We start from the raw sequence: 8,043 nt of genomic DNA, 5'->3' as shown, positions 1-8,043 counted from the left end.
CGTCCGTGCAAAGTAGTTTTCCCACAATATTATCATTAATATCACACAACAACATTATAAACTATATACAAAACAATTTGAACTATTAGGCAAACAGATAAAACTTGAATAAATAAATAAAAGGCAAATGAATGCTTGCCTGCACGCGCGCGCACACACACACACACACCATTATGAATGATGTTTTTATATTTCATTTTCACCTGTTGCCAGGTGCGTTTGGCACTGCTGTTGCCTCTGAAATGTTCAAAGGACATACACCAACTTAGTCAAAGGACTGAACAGTCAGTCATCCTAATTCATGTGACTCTGTGCACATATCAGCTTAAGTAGGCTACTCCATGAATTTACCATACCAAATTTTATTCAGGATTTTTCGGACATTAAACAAGCTATATATGACTGGGGCCACGTCGAAGGACCATTTTCTGTGACTTGTGATTGATCATGAAGCTTTCTCTCATCCTATACTTCTGTTCTGGAACATGTAGAAGGGAGAATGTACTTACGCATTTACCCGATCGGCAATTCGTTGCCAACATGCTTGCCGCTCCTTATTGGCAGCCGCTCTGTTAGATTTTGCTCTTAATGTTGTTTTGAACTCCTCGTAGCTTTGCATTATGACAGCGCATTCTTCCTCCATGAAGTATGGCGACCGTGCCATTGTGAACAGTGGGGATTTGCGCTGATAACTTCCCCTTTAACGTGAACGCGCATTAACCCTGATTAGGTTAACACAGGTTCAACAAATCAACTTCATAACTGGCGTCGTAGTACCGTTTAACCCCAAACAAGATAACCAGGTTTTGTCGACCCCGGTTTAGCGGGGGAACCCTGGGTTACTTCTGGGTAGGTTGACCTCCGTTCGTAGTACAGGGCCCAGATGTATTTGGTGATACACTAAGTGAGCTAAATTTTAACAGTGCAAACAATGTCACAAAAAGAAAAGATTCATGCCGTTGTCATGCCGACCGAGGCTGTTGTGTTTCCCGCTTGTGGTCTCGTCACTCGTCACTTCCGGAAGGGGCAGTGCTGAAGTAAGTAGCTCGAATACGTAGCTCAATAGGGTTTACATGCACTAAGTAGCTCGGCAGAAATCGCATAATCTAGGTCGTGTAGCTCGATTCCGAGAAATCAAGTTCAGTTCAATTTCAGCCGAATTAAGGTGTATACATGGCATTTTGAACTTCGATTTCAGTCGAGCAACGGCAGAAATTCGATTCTCTCTATGTGCATGTAAACGCACTGACTGTTCATAGCATAACAAATCTTATTCTATCCACATTCACTGGATACGAACAATTGCATGCTCTGTTTAGCAACGCTACTACTAGGATATCAACTCATATACCATGAGTAGAGAAAAACAAAATGGCAGAATGTGTTGCTGAACCAACCAAGGATGAAATAAAAACTTGCCTCGAAAACAAAACCCCCAAAATACACAAAAAAGCAACAAAATATGGAATAAAAGTGTTTGATGGTAATAATGTATCGTTTGTATTTTTCAAGAATTATTATAGCAGGTTTCACAAATTGCTACTGTCATTTTGCCAGTTTGTTTACATTCTAAGCAGAAATTATTTTGTCAGATGTTTTGTATAAAGTTTTTATTTATTGAATTTGCAAAAAGTAAAAATGTTCTGTTTCTCAAAATCCAGTGAATGTGGATAGAATAAAACAGCTATTCCACTCAATCCCGACATACATGGCTTATAGCCAACACAGCATTATGCGCCTCGTCTGCTATCAGCTCATGTACTACTCAATTTGGTGGAATAACTGTTAAATATAATTCGGATGGTGAATTAGCTCTTCGACTATGAGCAGGTACATTCTATCCTAATGGTTCTTTCATTTATTTTATTTCAACCAGTTCATGAATAGTCAATTGTGTGCTATTTCATATATTGCATGCATAATTAATTCCATAACAAACAGAAGAGTATATGAAGTGTGCTTTATTAAAACATTCCCTGAAACATGGCATTTTATATATATATATATATATATATATATATATATATATATATATATATATATATATATATATATATACTATTATGCTGTAATGGTGTCATGTGGGAATAGGAGCAAAACAGCAATGTCAAAATGTGAATTTATCCCCTGGCAACCTAGAAATTGTAACCTAAATCAGCTGTGAGGTGTGATGGCTACTCCGCGGTGGTTGTCATCAATTTGTGTTTAGAGGGTAATGGTTACAATGCCAGGAAAACACAATTATTAATGACGTAGGTCACATGGCTGACATTTTCCTTATGAAATAATTTTTCTATTCTGACTTCTGGAAGTCCTTAAAGATATTCAGTGAAGATTTGTGCTGTCAAAGTCATCCTTTTTTACCCAGAAGTACGTATTTATTTTCTTAAATCCCACATCTAATGTTTCTGGTGGTATTTTCCGACAAATATAGTTCATTTGAGCAAAATCCGAGAATTTGCACATGATGTTTGAGCAGACGTAAAATCTTGTGCCAGGGTGTTTATGCACTTGTAATTCATCAATACTGCATCGATTGAATATTCTTTTAATTAGAAACCACTGGACATGGATTGCGTCCACATTCACATCCCTTTTTCATGGTTGAATTGCTCAAGAAGTGTTCATCACAGCCAGGTGGAGCGCATATCACATTAAATTGCACAACTTAGAATAGAATAGAATAGAATAGGTCTTTATTGTCATTGTCACAAGTACAACGAAATTTAAGTGCTCTCCAGTCAGTGCCTCATTCATTGAGTCTCTAAAATATAATTTAAGTTAACCTTTCCAGTGATGCTGGCCAATGTGACAAAGTGTTGGTGAGAAACATTATTTTGAATTTACATAATATTTAATCATAGTTACAATCTGCATACAGCTCTGCATCCATCTCCACACCTAGAAAGAGCAGAACTGGAGCTTTGTAATGATAACAGTCACATTTGTACAATATTTATACATACTGAAGTAATCATGTTATGACCACAGATTAAAAAATGTGCAAGTAATATCTTTATTAATTTATTCACCCATTTTCACACTCCTGGTTCTCAGTTGAATAAGTCACGAAGTCTCTATCACTTCATAACATTCCATATATCAAAATGAAAAGCAAAACACACTCTTTCTGAATATACTAGTTGTTTCTCTGTGCAACAAAGCATTTTTGAGTAATCTGATTCTGAATGAAAGTTATCATAAAAAATGTGGAAAGATTCTTAATTTTGGTCAAAATTTTTGTCTTATTAAATGGAAAAACAATATATAAACAGAACGCTAAATTGTATGTTCAAAATTCCATAAGTTCCTTATTAATCAACATAATTGCATAGTTTAGATGCAATTTTTAAGGGTTTGATTTGCTCTTTTTGACTTTGATTTGTTTTTGAATTGATAAACTGAAAATTTTATTCCACATACCTATAAATAGCATTTACTTAAACAAAACAATGTTCAGCAACAGGAAGAGAACTCTCTCACAAGAGACTTGATGCAGCATGACCTGTGCCATGTTGCTAACTAGCTAATGTCTCAGCTTGAGCTTTTCACAACAATGGACTTGCCACCTCATGAATTTTATGTAATATCTGGTCTCTCATGGTTAGCACTGTATACTGCATACTACAGTGTTGTAGTTGAGTCACTAAACCTCAAGTCCGAGTCCAATCTCGAGTCCCCAGTGTTCAAGTCCGAGTCAAGTCCAAGTCATTAAAGAAAATTTCAAGTCGAGTCCGATTTGAGTCCACTATAGATAGTTTTCACATGACGTCACAGAGTCGGGGATTCCCTAGTGGCGGCCATCTTGCGGGTCAAGCTTACCGTACGGGTGACTGAGCACACATTGTAACGCGCGAGTACAAAGTCTTCAAAAGAACCCAAGCAGGCTATTTAAAGCTAGCAATGGTGCACACCTGTTGTATTCACGGCTGTCGTAATAGGTCAGATGATGAAGTCAAGAGGAGCTTTTATGGAATTCCCACTGTACGGGAGCAAGAAAGCGAGCAAACAAAGAAACTCAGCATACAAAGGAGAAATCTATGGCTTGCGAGAATCAACCGCAAGGATTATCAGCCTTCCAAACACAGCAAAGTCTGCTCCGATCATTTTATAAGTGGTAAGTTGTTTGAATAAACAATCAATTGTGTTTAAGTTTGTTTTTGGAAACCAAAACATCATGTGAACAATCTCTGGAGAATGCCTAACTGGAACCGCTGAGTGTATGTTTACATTGTAATGTACACTTAATATCGCTCGTTTGTCATGTTTCTATTTGAAACTTGTCACTTCACTCACGCAAGGGTCATTTTTGAAAAACATTTTAGGTCTATTCTGTATGATTTGATTTGTGTTTGGGATGCAAACAGCACGCCTTTTGGCGGATGCCGCCTGAATCGCGCAGATCCGATTTTTTTTTTTTTAGGGGGGCGTTGGAGTGTCTGATTATAATTTCAAAGTAAATTCTGTATTAAAATTACTAAATAAGCAAATCCGTTACAGTCCATGAAACAGGAAGTATAAGGATGAGAAAAAAACAGTTTAAATCGGAAAGCTGCGCACATTTGTGCAGCCCGAGCGGTGTGCAGGACTGCGCAAATGTGCGCAGCTTTCCGATTTAAACTGTTTTTTTCTCATCCTTATACTTCCTGTTTCATGGACTGTAACGGATTTGCTTATTTAGTAATTTTAATACAGAATTTACTTTGAAATTATAATCAGACACTCCAGCGCCCCCCCAAACAAAAAAATCAGATCTGCGCGATTCAGCTGTGATAAAGGCGGCATCCGACAAAAGGTGCGCTGTGAATATATAAAGTTGTATATATCAGACAGCCTTTAAAATTTGATGAAGTCAGTTTCAGGCTTTGGAGCAGGCTTTGGCAGTTTCAGGCTTTGGCAGCCCTGCATAGTCACTTGAAAATGCATCTTTGTCCACTTCGTAGGGGTCAATTCCCCCAATCAAGGCCAGTTTGGCTGCATACCATTGTCGTGAGATGTCATCTAATGTATCTATATACTTCTGTTTGCTTGATTTTGCAGACATTGATCTTTATTTTAGAAAACTGACTATATAACTTCATAAATTCGTCCGAGATAACATAGCCGGTAATGGCGATGGTCCGTTTTGTTTGCCCCACAAGATGGCGGCTGGAGGGCGTTCCCCGGAATGCCGTGACGTCAGTGAAAACTATCTATTGAGTTGAGTCCAAGTCAAGTCTGAGAACAAGACTCCAACCGTACCATTTGACGGTGGCTGTTACTGCCTTTATGTGAAACCGTCTCTGCTACTATGTTGGACTAATGTTACTGCTTGACTGCCCCATTTTATTTAATAGACTGCAGATAAAAAGCTTGTTCATTGCTCAGCAAGCCCTACTATCAACAGGGCAAATAACATGAGAGAGGGTTAACACTAGCTAGTTCATTGGTCAGCAAGCCCCGCTATCAACAGAGCAATGAACATAGCCTGTCACTTACTTCTCTGGGTGTAGAGAAAGCCAAATGATGATTGAAGTTCGAGGTTGTCCCCGTCGTCTCCTCAATAGTTCTTCTACATATGGAACACGTAGCAGTGCATTTTTTCCACTGCATGAGAAGTCTGTATAAGCAAAGTGTACAATCCTAGGGGCTTCTCTCCAGGCATTTTAGCGCCATTAATGTTAGTTTGCTCCTGAACATGACGTATGAAAAGGTGAATGTGCATTCCCTTGCACAAAATTAGTATAAAATTTAATATAGATATAAATATCTTGTGTCAAAATATTATGGCATGTTACAAAAAATAAAGAAAAAATTTGAGTCCTCATCTCCAATTTACAAGTCTGAATGCAGTTAATGCACGAGTCTGAGTCCAAGTCCGAGTCATCAGTGCTCAAGTCCAAGTCAAGTCACAAGTCCTTAAAATTAGGAAATTAGGGCACGAGTTGGACTTGAGTCCGAGTCCTGGACTTGAGTACTACAAGCCTGGCATACTATAGTTTCTGTTCAAGTGTCCAAAGTAGAGACAAACATGGCACTGCCTTCTATTTTCCACACACAAATTTGCTACTAGAGTTGAGTCAACTATAATCTTTTAAGGGTAGTATGAAAAAAATGGGCTCAGTACTGTGAATCAACTGCCATGTCTTCTTCCCTCTGCTTCTCTACAGCAGGGGTCATCAAACTACGGCCCGCGGGGTGACTCCGGCCCGCAACCCCCCTTTGACTGGCCCCCCCAGCCCCTCTGCCCCCCACCACTTGAACCAGCCCTATGAGGCAATCCCCAAAAGTGGTCATAGCCTATTTTTTTAAATTGCTTTTTGGCAAATAATAACATGTCTGCATCTTGTATTTTGTTGATTTTATCAATTAAAATTGATATTTAGTTATAAAATGAACTATTCATATTTTCTGAATTTTCATCATATGCTCGTGATCAAGCAGTGACAGGCAGTGCACGCGCAGAGAACTGTCAGTGTTCAGGACAGCAAAATGGCGAGCGGTAAGCGAAAAGCTGACAGAGAGTGCAGAGTTTTTAAAGAACAGTGGACCACCGATTATTTTTTCGTTCAGTGTAAGGACCGTGCAGTTTGTCTTGTATGTAAAGAAAGTGTGTCAGTTTTCAAAGAATATAATCTGCGTCGTCACTATGAAACCCGCCACAAAGAGTATGCTAGTTTGAGAGGGCAAACAAGAGAAGACAGGATTCGGAGGATGAAACGCGGACTGGCTGCACAACAAAATCTATTCCTTCACCAAACCCAGATCAACCAGGCTGCTGTCCGAGCTAGCTATAAGGTAGCTCACCTACTAGCTACCCATGGAAAGCCATTTACTGATGGGGACTTTGTTAAAGTATGCATGCTTGCTGTGGCCGAGGAGGTGTGTCCCGACAAGAAGGATGCGCTCAATGCGGTGAGTCTCTCCGCACCTACTATGACCAGGCGAACCGAAGATTTGGGGGACAACGTGTATGACCAGCTGAATGAGAAAGCGTCAGAATTCGAGTTTTTTGCTTTGGCCATGGATGAGAGCAATGACGTGCAGGACACAGCACAACTGCTGTGATCTATTGATCTATTGCTCATATTATTAGAATTTCACTGTTTTTTTAATGTATTTATTTTATAGGCCTATATATTTGACCTTTATTAAGTGCTGCACACAATTATTATTAATATTATTAATAATATCAACAGGCCTACCTACAATTTATAATTTTCCACTCACATTTGCCAGTGTCAATCACCTCAACTAGGCAGATGTTTCTTACCTTGACAGCTTTGATGTTATTTTTATTAGAAAATAAATAAATGGAATATCTGTGGTATTTCAAATTAAAACAAAGTGTGAAGACTCGATTACTACTTTTGCAAACCACTAGTAAAGATAAACAAATATGTGCCAGGAATCAAGTCTTGATATAGTAGTGTGGATATAGTAGTGGGGATGGCTGTGCCAGGCTAGTAATCTCTACTACACAATGAGGCCTGCTGGTGGTCATATTTGTCTGGGTCATACAATTCTATGTTATATAGCTGACCCGACCCCGGCCCCCCATCACAGTCAGAAAAGACAATGTGGCCCCCAGAGAAAAAAGTTTGGTGACCCCTGCTCTACAGTCTATTATTCACTATTATTACTCACCAGGTTATGCGATTTCAAGCAGTTGCTTTTTATTTTCATAATTGCAGCCCTGTCATAAATTGCAAAACTGACACATTTTGCCTGTGACAATTTGTGCAGTAAACAAAGTCTATTTTTTGCAACAACCCTCCCTAACTTCTTGGCTGTGTTTGTAAGTGAGTTTTCAACCAACTGTTCATGTTTGATGAAGCAAAAGACTGGTGTTATGTTATCTCCCTTAGCAGATTAAATCAATCAGAAATTTCAGAGACATGATTACTTTAATGGTAGCTGTTACTTGTGAGACAATTACAGTTGTGACAAGGGAAGTTTAATTTTCAACATATGAAATCCTATACTATTCAGGAAGATTTTTAAACCACAGCAAGCATATAAGCATAGCCTTCATTTCTAATGTTGCCTGATTGTCCTATATTT

Source organism: Neoarius graeffei, chromosome 11, assembly GCF_027579695.1.
Source record: "Neoarius graeffei isolate fNeoGra1 chromosome 11, fNeoGra1.pri, whole genome shotgun sequence".
In the NCBI taxonomy this organism is placed as follows: Eukaryota; Metazoa; Chordata; class Actinopteri; order Siluriformes; family Ariidae; genus Neoarius; species Neoarius graeffei.
Note: the sequence above shows the minus strand (reverse complement) of the source record.